We start from the raw sequence: 16,436 nt of genomic DNA, 5'->3' as shown, positions 1-16,436 counted from the left end.
GCATTTCCTCTGCTCATAGCAGTGCACATCTGTGCCCTATGCCCTGACACGTGTCAGAAAAATGTACCAATAAGATTTGGAGAGCCTGGACACAACATGAGCTGGACTCCAGAGGAGTGACACCTCTACTGTTTACATTTGAACGAGAAGGCTTGATAGATCATTCCAATGATTTCAAAAGTCCACTCCTACATTTGAAATAACATCTTTGCTCACCATATTTGCCAGTTGCTCATTTTTAGCAGGACTGGGTTTAGATATTTTAATCATAGATTTTTGCTTAAAAAGCAGTGACTGTACCACATATTCAGCAAAAAGAAACTGTGTGTGAAAATAAGACACTAATCTTTGGGACAGAAATTTCTTCCCAGTTCCTGCATGGAGCAAACCTCACTTCACACTTTCTGGATTTTGCAAACAGCCTTAGAAAAAACACCTGTGTTCAGCAAAGATGTATAAAACGTGCATCAAATTTTGTAATTACAATTCATGTACATCTGAGTATTTTCTGTAGTTGCTCTTAAATATGATGTATACATTTCCCGAAAATTGAGACAGGGCTCAGCAAGACAGATAAATGTAGAAAAATACAGCTTGGGTACTAAATATGATCATTTGCTAATCAACTTTGTGGGCTTTTCTACCACCAACCTCCAGAGAGACTGAATAAAGTGATTCCATCTGGTACTGGAAGAAAAGGATTCTGCAGTCAGGAACTCCTGAAAGTGAACTTGAGATGAGATTCACAGGAAGATATACCAAGCATCTTTTATTAGACCAAGTGGTGCATTGTAGCTGGAAAAAGTAGATGAGGTTTGGGTCATGCTATGTCCTCACTGGATAAAACACGGGCCAACCTCAAAATAAAAGAGAAAAAATGGATAGAAAAGGTTAGCTAACTCTTGGAATAGATGGAAACTGTAATCAGGGGACGAGGTAATAAGTTGTCTCTCTGAGTAGAGTGGAATAGAGAGGTGTAACTAGGGGTTAAAGAGAGAGAAGTTTGTACTATTAGAAACCTTAGTCACTGTTAATCATATTTTCAAATAATGTGTTTCCCTATGGAAAAAAATAATAAAAAAACAACCTTTGGAAAAGTTTCTAGGAATGAGGAATCAAAGTATGAGAGAAATAGCCCCTGGCACACTTAGCATACCCCTTGGATTGGAAATACTGAAGGAGTTACAGCAGAAACTCAAATATTTGTTTTTCATATGCCATACAAATGTACCTTTTATGTATTTTAAAAGAGTTATTAACTTAATCTATTGTTTTAAAGAAAATGTGCTGTGAGACTCAGGATTACAGGGATCATCCAGCCCAGAAGAAAATATTACTGAGGAAACAAAAAATTATAGTAACAGCAACTATTTGCTTTTTTTCCTCAATACTGCCAAGCTGCGTAATAACACTGGGTCTTCCCAGCACAGTGCGCCCAGGAAGGAGAGGGGAAGCAAAGCAGAGACACCTCCCACTATCCCAGGTTGCTCCAAGTTCCATCCACCCTGGCCTTGGACACTCCCAGGGATCCAGGGGCAGCCACAGCTTCTCTGGGCACCCTGTGCCAGGGCCTGCCCACCCTCCCAGGGAACAATTCCTTCCCAATATCCTATCTCTCCCCACCCTCTGGCAGTGGAAAGCCATTCCCTGTGTCCTGTCCCTCCATCCCTTGTCCCAAGTCCCTCTCCAGCTTTCCTGGAGCCCCTTTAGGCTCTGGAAGGGGCTCTGAGCTCTCCCTGGAGCCTTCTCTTCTCCAGGTGAACACCCCCAGCTCTCCCAGCCTGGCTCCAGAGCAGAGGGGCTCCAACCCTGAGAGCAGCTCCATGTCTCTGTTGTGGTCCAGCCCCACCAGTGCTTATTTCCACCTTGCTACCAGTTTTTGACAAATCACTTGAATTTGGAATTGATTAATCTGGGCTTGGGGTTGGATTGATTACTGACTGTGAGGTTGCTGCATAGCTCAAGATCAGTCCCAAGAAGTACAACTTGCTAGAGTTCATAGTTGAGAGGGGTTTACCCCAAAAGACTTAATTCTTTCACCATAGCGAGTAGTGGCTGGTAAGTAAAGATTATGATTTACAGTGCACTGTCCAATAGTCTCAATGGTCTCAAGGTGCACCGGGAGAGGGTCAGTTTGGATATTAGGCAAAATTTCTTCACTGAAAAAGTGAAAAAAACCCCTAACTAAAAAATAAAAAATAATCAAACCAATAATCTCTCTTAATTTTTATCAATCATCTGTCATCAGCATTTAGTTTCATTTAGTTTTTCACTGTGGAATTCTTTCCTCCTTCCCTCTTAGAATTTAAATTGATTTGTCTCTACACAGAGTAGCCTTTTTTACCTTCTTTTTTTTTCCATTAAAATAAATACAGCAGTCATAGGAATTCTCTTTTATTAGGTTTGATGTAATTGTGCTGGAGGCTGGAGTTATGAATTACCAAATATTTAGTCAGAATCAACAGGAGAATAATACTGAGATATATTAGGAAGAGTTAAGTGTGTTTTCACTGTCGATCTCAAATCCAGGCCTCTGTCTGGAACACTAGTAACTGGTGCTCTAAAATATCTAGAGATCCTTAATGTTTTGCTTTCTTTTCCAATTTTCTTCTTTCTGGATTTGAATCTACAGTGAACAGCACAATAGTGTAATTGAAATAAACTATTAAAATGCCACTGTGTCTTCTGTTTATGGAAACCTTTACATTTGTATCCTTCTAAAAGGGTGAATGGTACTTTGGCACTGAGTTTTAGGATACAGAGCTCATTTTAGTGTGTCCTCATCATCCTAGAAATCCATATAAATCATTACAATCTTGACATTTTTGTGTAAGGTCGGCATCTTATAAACTATTAATGAAACATCTAAGGACTGGAATATATAAACTGGAAATTTAACTGGACTTTAAGATCTTTTGATTAAAAATACATGTCAGGATGAAATATTAATAGATCTGTGTACATCCTGATGATCAGATTGGTTGAATGTCCAGAGAAGTTCTTGGATAATGTATGTGTGGTAGATGCTCATCACATCTGAAAATTAAAGCCCAGCATCAGCAAAATACACAAGAACAACAACAGTCAAGTGTTAATGCAGGAGAATGGGGCAGTTTGCAGTATTATGGAATGTATTTCCATGAAATAATAAGCTAAACTTATTCTCTGGCTGTTCTTGCCAGCTTATCCCTAAAACGTTCTCCTTAATTGATTTTGTTATTCCTTCACCACCAGAACAATAACTAAATACCTGACAGTGCTATTGAGGGACACTGACCTGGGTGGTCCGTCATGCTGAGAACATCTGGCTCAGCTTGAGTTTTATTTCTGTTTTCCCATAGCCCAAATTATGGAAAGAAAATAAAAAATAGTGGAATGCAAAACCTCTGTGCTGGAAGACTCATAGATGAAACAGAAAAACCTCTGAGTCTGCTGTAGATATTTGAGAAAAATTGCACTTGACTGAGGAGGAGAAGGGGATGAGGGGAGAAAGTAATAGGGTGCAGGAGATCCAAATATTTTGGTCCATTTTATAAATATCTGTGTCTATAACATGCATTTTTTGGCACGTGTTTGTACATATACCCAGTGTAGAATGGGTTATATTTCAAACTGGGAAGGTGTGAACATCTCTAGGACCTAAGGGAAGAGCTGGAGCTGTGCCAGGAGGGTTTAGGTTGGAGATCAGGGCAATGGGCACAGCCCCGAGGCTGCCAGAGCTCCAGGAAGGACTGGACAGCACTGCCAGGGATGCACAGGGTGGGATTGTTGGGGGTGTCTGTGAAGGGACTGGACCTGGATTAATGATCCCTGTGGGTCCCTTCCAGCTCAGGATATTCCATGATTCTCTAATTCCATGGGAGTTCACAACACACAAAGTACTCAATTCCCCCTTTTTCTCCTCCAAGTAATTTCCTTGGTATTAGACAATTCCATTGTCTGCAGGGACTGTAGATCCTCCTTCACTCATTATTTCAGTCCTTCTCTTCCTGGCTGGAGTTCTCCTCGCTGTGCTGCTTCAGCACAGCCTGTCTCTAGAGCTCAGAATGCACCAGGTAGTAAAGCCAAGTTCATACCCACTCTTCCAAGCCTTCTGGCCACCCTCCCTCCTCTATGTCTCTGTCTCTGACAACCAGGTTGTGCATGGTTTGTCATTATTTCTTTTCTTCTCTCTCCCAACATTTCCTGACAGAAAGTCCTGATGTGAAACAAAAGGGAGAAATGCTCAGAGCTGGCAGGATGTGAAAGCTTGCAGGTACATGTACACCTGGGATTTTTAAAAGACAGACCACCACCACTACCTCCCCAATAACATAGTACTGCTCTTGTATCCAAAGCTAGATTACACTGGATGTTTAATATATAATGAAGGTTTTCTGTTCTTATTAATCTTTCGGAAGCTCTGCTAACTTGTTGAATTGAGGGTGAATATTCTTTCTTGAATATTTCTTTCTTGAATGAAATTTGGTCCTACAGTAAGAAGAACATGGGAGTCAATGAAAAGAACTTAAAAGGAATTAAAAGGTGGTAAACTGGAAGTTTAAGAACAGACAACCTTCCTTATATATATTATATAATTATATTATATATTATCTTACTTTGGATATGAGAGCAGTACTTGTTTTCTGGAGAAGGTGGTGGTGGTTTGTCTTTAAAAATTTTTTTGATGGCAATTTAATCTTACAGAAAATCTTCCTCTAGAAGCAGCTGAAGCCATGAAATGTTTAAATTCCATGGCCTGAGGACTGGATAGTATGGCAATGTGGAACTAACAGCCCACAAAATGCTGACCACTTTCTCTCTTTCCTTTTGGTCTGTGCAGAAAACAAAGATAGAATTTTCCTTATTTGTTGGAAGTGGAGGCAAATCCCTTTGCTTTTTCTCCTGAGTATCACATTGGCTGTGCTATATATGTTTAAAATGCATACTGCAGTTATCCTTTTAAAGAAAAGACAACCCCCCCCTATATAATTTCTATTTGTTCTTGAGCACAGGAGGTTTGTTTATAAGAGGACTGGCTTTGTGATCTTATTCTCCATAGGCATTAAGTAGAAATAAGTCTAGATAGTAATAAAATAATGCATAACTGTATGAAAAGTGTGTCTCATTGTCCTTAATCCAATCCAAATTTGCCTGCAGTGCTTTACATTTGCAGTCAGAGGTTTGCTGACATAGTCTGGGTAAGTAGTTATCTGTGGCCATCACTTATCTGTTCAGCACAACCAAAACACTCCTGGAGAAGCAATGAGATGAAACTTCAGGTCAGAAGGCAGGCTCAAAATAGAGAACATAAACAGAAATGCAAAAATAGCCCTGGAAAGGAAGAGTGAAATAATTGAACCCAGACAATGGCCTTGTAAGAAGACTTCCAAGATTGAGATAAGGACTGTACTGAAGCAGTGGCAGGAGGGGACTTTTTTTACAATTGCCCCCAGACTGGGTGTATGTTTTTGTCTATAGCCAGAAAGACATCATGAGTTTCACAAGGGCAGTCTGCAGAGCTAAATAATGGCGACACTTGTTACAAGAATGCCATTGTGGCTGGCCCTGGATCCCTGGAAGTGTCCACGGCCAGGTTGGACAGGGCTTGGAGCAGCCTGGGATAGTGGTAGGTGTCCCTGCCCATGGCAGGGGTGGCATTGGATGGGTTTTAATGTCCCCCCCAACCCAAACCATCCTGGGATTCTGTGATTCTGAGAAAGCCAGAGCTTAGTCTCTGTTCCTTAGAAAACATAGAATTCACAGTTTGGTTAGTGGCATCCTGCAGGACCTCCCTTTCACTGGAAACTCGTTTTTCCTTAGGTATTAGCGTTTGTAAATTTTTAAATTACCCTAAGGTAACTGAATGCAAATGAATGACACAAACCTTCTTCCATGGAAATTTGGCTAAATAATTTTATATAATAAATAGATTTTGTTTTCACTTTGTCTAAAAGCACTGCATTTACTTTTGTTCTGAAAACATTCAACCCTTCTGCTTGATGCTCTGCAAGGGTCAGACTGACAGGATGCTTGTTTTCATCTTTGGAGCTCTTTGTAAAACATTCCAAAATGTGCACAAATTTTCTTTTACTCAGAGTATTTATTTAAGTGTCAGAACTTAAAAAAAGCAAACATCAATATTTACAGGCACTCTTCAAAGTCATAGCATGGATTTCCATCTGATTCCCTGTTTCAGCAGGTCCCACACAGCAGCTCACAGAGGCTGGAGAACAGCTTTTCATCCTGTGTTTGTCCTCAGCTCTAGTGCTGAGACCAAGACTACAGAAGCTCCTTTAACTGCAGGCATTCTTTCTTTTCTCCACTATTTTAGCTCCCTGTAGTAGCTGTTTTTGCCTAGTGAGCCACCTGTGTTCTTTGAAAAACCTGATTTTCCAGCTGTTCTGCCTGTTTTAATGGCTCTTTTTTTGTTAAATGTGGCCCTTTTGTTCCAAATTCAGTCCAGAGACATAAATTTACCTGAGAATTTGGGGTTGCTACAGGGCAGAGAACTTTCCTTCTTATGAAAACAAAAAAAAGGAAGATCATATTCCTTGGTAAAATGGGGGTTTTTTTCCCCTCTTCTTTGTCTCTCAGCTTTTTTTTTTTTTCATTCCCAGCATTTGCGTGCTCAGAATTCCCAGTGCCTGTGTGAGGGTGGTTATTCCTGTGCACAGGCAGGTACAGGTGCATGTTCTCTGTAAGCTGCTGCAGCAGCACATTAATGTATCCTAGCTTAGGATACTCTTTTAGGATACAACATTCCTGACTTGAATTGTAGGGTAGGAGAAAGCAGGAAAAAAATACTTAGACATTTTGAATTATTGTGTGGGAAAATGAAGTGTTGCTAGAGTGCTGCCCAAAAAAAACAGTATGAGAATTAAAAATTGTTACCTTTCCCTGGGGCTTGAGTGATGTTTAAATTCTTCTCCAGACTTATGTGCACTGCTGGCTCCTTTTGCTCTTAATGAGACATTTCTCTTCGTATGAGTTTGGCAGTTCTAGTCCTGGAAGAAGAGTCAAACATGCATGTACAAATACATGTTCAAAAAGCTAATGAAAACCTAAATATGTTGGGAAAAGGCTGCTCTGACACAAAAGACATATTGGTTAGTAGGATTTAAAGGAAATGGGCACTTCCCAAATCATTGGAACTAAGGGAAATCTGGAAATAAAGCTGGGAGGGCAATGGGAGGAAGAAGAAGGAGATTTGTACCTGAGAGTGCAGAGATATCTCTGAGAGGAGAGCTGAGGGAGCATGACTTGTGTCCTGCTGCAGCCTGGAGAACAGGTACTGACAACAAAAACAGAGCCTTGGATGAGAGCACCAGAACTGAGGGATGTGCTCTTGGTTTGGCCCATAAAATTGGGAAGGGGGCATTGCCTTAAGAAAAAGAAAACTTAAGAAAAGCTTTCTGGTACAGAAAGTCTTCCTGTTTCCCTCAAGCCCTGCAGAGGAATGTGAATTCTGGGAGGATGGAGGAGGTCAGCATCACTGGAGGCTGTTGGGGTTTGCTTGGGTAGGGTGGCACCCTGATCCCTGTCCCGTTTGTCCCTCAGGGATGACGTGGAGCTGGGCCAGCAGGTTAGACACTGTCTGACTACCATGAGCACAAGAGAACTGCCCAGTGGAAACCAGTGACACAGGAAACTTGCTCAGCAAGGGGAGGTAGCAGTGAAATCCTTTAAATACAAAGGCACTGATACCCAGCTCAAACAGTGAGGAAAGGAAAACTGCTACTGAAAACGTTAAAGTTCACAGACTGAAAGTTCACACAGTGTTATTTCCAGTTTTTAAGCAATATCCATTCTCACCACCCACACATTCAGCAAAACATTGTCTCTAACAGAGAGAACTTTTCACACAGGGAAAAACAGTCTTTGAGGGGCAAAAAGATAGGTAAGGATACCTATACTGTTCTGGGTAAGGATAAGGAGAAAAGGATGTTTCAGCATATTGCAAATCACCTTAAAAAACTCTCTGGAGCAGAACTACTTCTCCTCACAAGAGGGAGGGGATGATTTCCTTTGGAGCATTGCCTTGTTGTTGCAGATTCATTGATTCCTGTCTGATGGATACCGGGTTGGTTAGGTTTTGTTTGGCTTCCTTAATTTCTCCACAGCATAGTTTTTCAGCTCAGCTTTTCTTTAAACCTGGAAAATGTGGCCAGTATTTTCAAGTTATTCTGCATCTCAGATTTCACTTCGCAAAACTATGCGGAGAAAATGTTGTGCTTTGTGTTTTGTGCTTGTCAGAGCAGCTGTGCCCTCTCTGCTTCTCCTAGGGACTGAGAGCAGAGCTTGAAACTCTTGCTAATATAATTCTCTGTAGATTATGGCCATCTATCATTATTCCATCTAGCAAACTCTCTTCTCTGATAAAAGAGAATGTAGTAACATTTGTATTTATGGTCTTGTTCAATGGAGTGATGTGAGGTTAATTGGAAGGTTAATTAGGAGAGATTTAATCTAAAGGCAATAAGTCTAATCTCCACTCTCAGATTCATGACAGAGCTATTTTCACTCAGCTTTTCCAATAAATTCAACATTCCTTAGAGATAAACATCTCTGATACAGCAGGCAACTCCATTTACTTCAAGGTGGTTCTCAGGAATACTCACCTGGGAAGAGAGCAAAGGGCTTGTAGGTGCTCTGGCTGTGCTGTGCCAGACACACAAATTCTTTTTCCATGTCATCATGGAAAATCAAAAACTTGAAGCATGGCAGTCAAGTGAGGCTTCCTGACAGGACAGCTGTAGGGAGTGGTGCCTATCTTGCCTTTTTGGCAATTACAAAACAATTCCCAAGGTCAGCAACAATGTCACTGTCAGGGACTCTACATTTTGTTTATCAATAAGCATGAGAAAGATGAATTGCTTTTAAGATTTACAGCCAATCAGTGCTGTAAGTGGAACAGTCAATGCCTGCAAGAATTGCATGCCCTTCTCTTTAGCTGAGCTTCACAGAGCCCACCTACCCTCCGCACCTCTGGCTATTTCTGCAGTCAGAGATTAGGTAATGGAATGGTTCCTTTTAGGCCAGAGTCATAAATATAATTTAAATAGACAGGGAAAATAGAGAACCTCATGTAGCTGAATAGCTGCTCCCTTCTGCAGGGCTGTCTTGAAGCAGTGTGGCAGGGATGAGTCCAGAGAGCTCTCTCCTAAACTTGCTTCTGGCCCTGTCACTTCACCAAGGTAGAATTAACCTGGCATTAATACAGGGACAGGAGCCAACTCATCTCAAGATTTCCCTTCCCTGTTCTTTGTGAGGACTACAGTTGGGAAGGAAAGATTGAGAGAGAAAAGTAAGCTCTAGAAACATCTGAAAGGAGTGAGAAGGTCTTGGTTGATTTGTTTGTTGTGTAGCACTAAAAAGAAAAAAGCCTTCTCACACTTTAGGTCGTAAATCCCAGCAGTCGGAGTGCCACGGGAGGAGTCACCTGAGTGAGGAGGAGCAGGGAGATGACATTTTAGTTCAAGCATGTGACTCTGCTGCAGATGCCTAAAACAGGGTAAGAAGACGAAAAGGTGCTACCGAGAGCTCTTAAGTCTTCAACGGGATTCTCTAAGAGTCCACTTAAAGACAAAGAGCACTCCAGGAAGTCAGCTGATGGAGGCGAGAATAAGAGGTTGTTTTTGAAGTGTACCTTCTATCTTCCACAATATAGTATTAATTATCTTTTAGTCTTTTAGTTTCAGGAAAAAAATTCTAAAAGTATCTCACTGTAGACATATTGTTCTACACGCAAGAGCTTCCACTGCAGTCTGGAAAGTTTCCTTTATATTAAGATTATTCGAAAAATCCTTATCACGTTTTATGCTTCAGGATTCAACAATTGTCCTTTCCACCCTTCTGTCTTTTTAAATACTTCCTTCCTGTCATCCTGATCTTCATTTTTGCCTTAACTTATAGCAGCATTAGGATTTTTCACACTTTCCCTTTTTGTGTTCATGCTTAGCAGTTGTATTTATAGCTTTAATTTCTATCTCCTCTTAAAATTCAACAAGATAGGATGTTTTAAAAGCTTGTTTCTCAGGTCAGGAGGGAGGTATCTGGTATTGGTGCCTGACAGCTTGGGGAGGTGTTAATCTGTATTGATGTTTGCTCTGCAGAAGCCGTGAGCCTGTGGCCTGTCAGGTGAAGTACCATGGGAAGTGTCAAGTGTGTGAGCAAAGTGCTCAAAGATGCCTCTCCTCATTACAGCAGGAGGGCTGGCACTTGTCTCTTCTAATTAATCAGAAGCTCATTGGTGAGGGAATGCCCTTCCTCCTCTTCCTCCAGGTGAGACTGGAACCCCTCCAAAATCCAAGTCAGGCAGGTTCTGTTCTGTGTCTCAACCCAGGTGAGCTCCTGGCTGTAACCCCTCACACATCCTCCCCTGCTCTCACTCAGCTGCCCATGGCAGGATTGGCTGCAGTTTCTCTCTCTCCTCAGCCCTCTCTCTTTTGCAGCCCCTCTTGGTGTGTGGTTGGGATTATCCTACACCTTTCCATGCTGAGGGCAGAAGCACAGTCTGCTTTCTGCCAAGAGGTAAAACCAGTACCTTCCTCTTTCTTCACACTCTGCCCTGGGGGACATCAGCAGCCTGCATCAGGTGCTGGAGGTGAGTGCCACACTCCTGCAATGTCATAAGTGCCATTTGGATGCTGTGGCAGAAATAAAAGAGCACTTCAGGGCAGAAGCAATACCTCCAGGGGTTCTGGAGCAGCAGCTGCTTTGTTTGAAATCAGCTGAGTACAGTCCCATGGCCTTTCTCAGACATGTCTGAAACCAGGAGCCCAGACAACTTGGAAAAACAGCCTGAAATCTTATCCTGAATGTTTAGGTAGAAGAGAGTGGTCCTTCCTAGCTCCTAGTAAGACTGTGCTGATCTTAGCATGCCCATTGTTTCCCCTTCCCCTGGAGATCAGATCCTGGCCAGCCTGGTAGCCTAGCACCAGCTCTACCAGCAGTGTCAAACCCAGGTATGGGAAAGCCCTTTTATCCATGAAAAATCTCCTGTTCTGGCTAGGCTTGGTCCTCTACTTACTTGTTGCATCCCCACCCCTGGTTAGAGAACTTCTCTCCATAGTAAGTTAATGAATGGTATTTTGATGATGGCTTAAGCCATCTTTTCTAGATTAAGGAGACAAGGAGATTTCCCCCTGCCACCCTTCTTTCCCAACTGCACAGATATCCAGACAAAAAGATAGCTGCTTGGTCAGCCCCAGGTTAAATGTGAGTGGCAATCCACACGGGAATCTCTGGCCCTTCAGTTGGAGCTGGATTTTTCCTTTTCTGATGGCTCCTTTCCCTTATTTTTGCAGGCCCAGATGTTTCTCAGAGAGCGGGGCCTTCCCTCTTTTCATCTTGACCTGTCATATCCATACCTAAGGCAGGGACCTGCATAACAGATCCGGAGGAAATATTCAGCCCACTCCAGCTGTTCATGCTGGGCCAAAATGTTTGAGGGGGGAGTTCACTGCTGGGTCAGCTCCAGACACTGGGGTGACCATGGCCTTGGTGACATGTGGCAATGGGAATTCCCACATGGCACTTCTCCTTAGGCTGGGGCACAAAACCCATCCACCTACAATACTACAAACAAAAGTTTTGTGTATGAGGGAATTGTTTCCAGCAGTGAGGTGGCCACAGCAAAGAGCATTTGGGAATGTCCAGCCACTGCCACCACCAGTGAAAGTGCACAGCAAGGCTTGGAATGTGCTGACGTGCAGCTTGGAGCATCCGTGCTCCGGCACAAAATAATGGGGAGCAGAGCACAGCCTCGGAGGGGAAGGAGAGTTTTGGAGAGTGTCAGAGTGAACTGGGCAGGTTGGAGGTGTAAACAAGCTGTTTGTTATCACTTTGTGATAAGGCACAACACTCCACATTTTTGCTTTTAAATTAGCTCCAATGCCTGAAGTCTTAGAGCAGTACTTTGAGATTGTTTTTGTTTAGAAGTGAGAGTTTTAAAAAGCACTTAATTCTGAATATCCACATCTCTCTGCCCTCTTAGACATCATGGCATACTGAGGTTCCTAACTGGGTTTTTTTTGTACATTTAACTTCAGACGTGAGTTTTGTTTATGAGTAATAGTAAAAAAATGACCCCACATGCAGAATTCTTTGTGGTAACTGCAATAACAGTGAAAGAGCAAATTTCGAGGACCAACAGCCTCTCCAAATTCTCCTTTTGTAACAGACATAACAGCAAAGTAATCATCATTAGAACAGTAATTTTGTTCCAGCAACCCTTAAACTCCTGCTGTGCCACTGTATTGTCAGTCTCTGTGTTGAGCTGATGAAAGGAGAGGTGATTCTATTAACTAAGTTTCAGAATAATTGAAGGACTTTTAAAATACAAACTGTGCTTTGATATAGGAATTTCAAAGGTCAATGGAAGCTTCAAAGTAGGCACTGGGAATGCAAAGATAGCAGGATTGAGTTCTTAGTGGTGTGTAGCTCTTGACTTTAGATTGTTTCCTGTGAAGATACTGGTTCCTTCTTTTCACACAAAAAATATGCCAAAACAAGAAATTTAATTTGTTCAGTTCTCTTGGATGCCATATGTAGCTGTCATTTTCATGATTTAATGTATAAACATGAGAAGGCATATTTGCCATGAAATTATACTAGCAAACACTGCCTTTCTTCTAAGTACTCCTGTGAAAACTGGCTGTATCTTTGGAAACCAGAATGACAGAGACTGTGTTACACACAGACCATTGTGAAATGCCTTTGGTCTTGTATAATTTCTAGACTGAGATGTGAGATAACTGTCCTGTAAAGGTGGAAAACTCTGAGGAATGAAAAAGAAACTGCAGAAATGAAAAACTTCTGCGTTGCTATGGATTCTAGAAACTTAGATCCCTGGCAGGCTTCTTGTCCTGCAAGCACTGTTCCTTCACACACCTTTTGATGTAGACATTTGTGCAATTGTAGAAGAGCAGTACCCACAAAGAGGTTTTCTAAGTCATCTCCATGCAAGATCTGCTCATCTGATTTTATTTTTGAGAGGAAGATAGAAATCCCATAATCTCCCCAACATATATGGTTTAGGACCTTCTGTCTTTGTGGTTAAAAATATAATTCCAGGGTCTTTCTTTTTGTCTTTCATGTTCTCCCATTCCTGTTCCATGCTTCTGTGAAGAATGCTTTTCTTAATTTTGATCTGCTGAATCTAACCTAACACAAACACACCTACATTCAAGACAAGCTTTTGGAATGACTTGTGTGCGCCTGGCTATTTGCATAAACCATGAGAGATGAATGTTAAAAACAGAGGCTATAACAAGGACTCCAAAAAAGATCCCACTGTCTGCTATAAAGAAGTATTTAACATCTACATTTTAATGATGTAGAAGTAGAAATCTTTCACTTTATTAAAAATCTGCTGCCTGGTCACACATGAATATCAGGCGCAGCCAACTATTTTGGCTCTAATTTGTACAGGTTGATCAAAAAATATTGCCATACCTTGATATTTTTGGTATTCTACACAAAGCTTTTCACCATTGGTATTGATTTCAGATTTTTTGCTTGTCTAGGGAATGGGAAGATTAATGAATAAATTCTGTTCTTTCATATTACAGTTGAGTCTAATTAGATGATGGGATTAACTAACGTCAAACAGCCACTGGAATTGTGTTGCTGTGTCTTTGACAAGGGTATTAAAAACAACCCCAACCAAAAAAGTCAATTTTCCTTCACATCCAGGGAGAGAAGGGAGAGTGTGTAGCAACATGTTTTGCTGAGGACAAGAGGAAAATGGTGGTGGGTGGGAAGAATAGAAGGGATGTGGGAAATGAGAGGGGATGTGACTGAAGGAAGAGGCGTTTGGACATGAGCCACTGTAAACCAACTGACTTTTCTTTCAAGAATTCACGGGTGAGAGACTGGAAGATTTTAGAAGCTCGATAACAATCATAAAAGTTGTTCAGTCAAGAGAATAATTATGCTTTTAGAGATCAGGAGTTCAGGATGCTTCTTCATATACTTAAATACTGCAAAACTCTAAAATTCATAAACATAGGAAAATACATTTCCTAAAAGCCAATGCAGACAATGGTATCAGAAACAAGACTAAGTATTTTCCCGTGGAGAGACGGACTTCACTTTCAGGATGTTTCCTTTCCTGAAATGTCAGCCTTTATGCAATACTCTGCTACTAGCCCACATATGATAATTTTTCTCTTATATTCTTCCAGTTTCAATAGATGCCACAATGGATTACTCATGCATTCAACCCAAATGTTTACTTTTTATTACTCTCCTTATTTTTCCTCAGAGTTTATTTGGGTGTATTTAACAAGGAACAGAGCAACAGGAAACAGCCTCAAGTTGTGCCAGGGGAAATTTAGATTGGATATTAGGAAAATTCCTTCATGGAAGGGATTGTAAAACACTGGAACAGGCTGCCCGAGGCAGTGGTGGAGTCACACATGGAAGTGCTCAAAAAATGTCTTGATATGGGGATATGGTTTGATGGTGAACAAGGATGGTGATGCTAAGTTGATGCTTGTACTTGATGATTTTAAAGGTCTTTTCCAAACTGAATGATTCTGTGAGTCTATGGTTTGGTGCCTGATTCAAATCCCCCGGTGGGCAGCCTCAAGGTTCTTTGTTCTCCAGTGTGAGGTGACAGTTTGCTGGCCAGTGTGTTGGGATGTGTGCTGTGATCCTGGGGTCTTGGGCATCCAGTGCTGTGGCTGCTCCAGCACCAGCTGCTGTTCCTGGCCCTGTCATTCTTTCCCTGTTCCTTCACCCTTTCTCCACTGCCCTGACCACCCCTGGCTTTGTGTCAAGCTAGAGTAGTTTGAAACAATTGCTCTTTTCTTCCAGTTAAAAATAAATTCTATCAATGTTGGAGAACTTGAACTGTTTTTAAAACACCTTCAGATTGTCTTGATTCAACAACCCTGATGTCATCAGGTCTGCTCCAGGCCAGTGTCAGACAGATGAAAGCCAAACCAGTGCCTTGCAGCATTCCTAAGTGTCTGCTGCAGATGTGTCAGAAAGGAAACAACCTTGTGAGAATTAAAGGCAAAATTTTGAGCTGGAGAGACCTTGCAGCAGCAATGTCTGTCAGAGATCTCTGCTCTGGCCATGGCAACTCACTGCACGGACGAACAAAACCAGCACATTGCTTTGGATCTGCCTGCAGAGGTGTTGATGTGGCAGGGAATTTAACTGCATCTTTTGTCAAATAGGTATTTTTAAAAAGATTTTATCCACTGATAGGGAAACCTGCATGAGTGACTCTACAAACCTGTGTTTAGATAAAGTGTCATTATGATGGCTCTGCCCCTACTGTTAAACATCATGGATATTCCTGTTTCCACACAGAGAGCTCTGGTTCGGCATGCAGAACTTCACTGCCATACCAAGGCTTCAGCTCACTTCTGGGAAACTGTCTGGGACAGATAGCCGGGGTAGGAAGTACCAGTACTTCTATGCTGAAATTCTCCTTTGAAACAGCAGGAGAGATGATTAATGCCAATCAAAAGCTTCGTGGAAAAAAAAAACAGTGTCTCAGAATTTGGGGTAAGTTTTCAGGTGATTACAAGCATAGATGATAAAAGTACTGCCACTGCCACTGTGTGTTTAGACTGTTCCAAAATGTGTGACTGAACCACGCATGACATCTCTTTAGGAGATCCGTTCCCAGGGCTGTACTCTGTCTGTATTAATCCTTTTGAATAAAGCATGATAGCATTGCTAATAAATATGCAGATGGCATAAGCTGAGTGCCTTTCAGAGCAGTTTATGCAGCCAGCTGCAGTTCCTATAGTTTGATCCAGGTGATATTAAATTTGTATCCCTCAGAGGCTGGATTTCTTTGAGGAGAGCACACCTAGTTTTTGTACCTGAGGCTGCACCTCCTGGATGAACAGGATAAAAATTGCAAGACTGAACTATGCCATGCAGTGACAAAGAAGGAATTATGCTTTGCAGTTAGCCTGAAAATAACAAGTTACAAGTTTTGGTAAGACACTGGCCATATGAAAGAAACTTCACGGTAGCTGGTTCTCTATTTCAGGTGGAAAAAACCCCACAAAGCAGCAAACCTTTCAGTCTAGAAATGGAAGTCCTGAGACAAGTGCAATATTTTAGTGGTGAGAAAAATTAAATACTGCATTATTTTTAATTTTTGTCTAGGGGGAGATTCTTATGAATTGCTGTTGTTCTTTAAGAACATCAGTCAGAAAAAATGCAGGATTGCTTATCCTGGGTGGGAAAATTACTTAGATGGTGTACCAAAATCTCTCCCAACCCCACAGTTCTGTGACGCCACAGATCCTCCAACACCGAAGTGCTACTAATGGCGCATTTTACAGCAAATGCACCTAATTTGATAAGCTAAAACCTGAACAGAACACTTAAAAAGTGATGTTCAATAAGCCAAACCTTCAAGGCAGCATTTAAAAGACATTTGTGATGTGCAGAAAATGCCCGAAACTCTTGCAGATTTTGTA

At 41.6% G+C, this 16,436-nt stretch overlaps 1 long non-coding RNA gene across 1 annotated transcript in view; it reads left to right on the top strand.

Moving 5' to 3' along the window:
- The window catches only part of LOC148222957 (uncharacterized), a 451,561-nt gene that overhangs the window by 412,551 nt on the left and 22,574 nt on the right, over nucleotides 1–16,436 (top strand). Inside the window, exon 14 of the long non-coding RNA XR_015805067.1 lies at nucleotides 15,307–15,504. This is a non-coding gene — a long non-coding RNA (uncharacterized LOC148222957). The remainder of the gene's footprint in view (nucleotides 1–15,306; nucleotides 15,505–16,436) is intronic.

This window comes from Sturnus vulgaris, chromosome 8, assembly GCF_052056855.1.
Source record: "Sturnus vulgaris isolate bStuVul1 chromosome 8, bStuVul1.hap1, whole genome shotgun sequence".
NCBI classification, from domain to species: domain Eukaryota; kingdom Metazoa; phylum Chordata; class Aves; order Passeriformes; family Sturnidae; genus Sturnus; species Sturnus vulgaris.
Note: the sequence above shows the minus strand (reverse complement) of the source record. Positions and strands in the feature narration are given on the sequence as shown.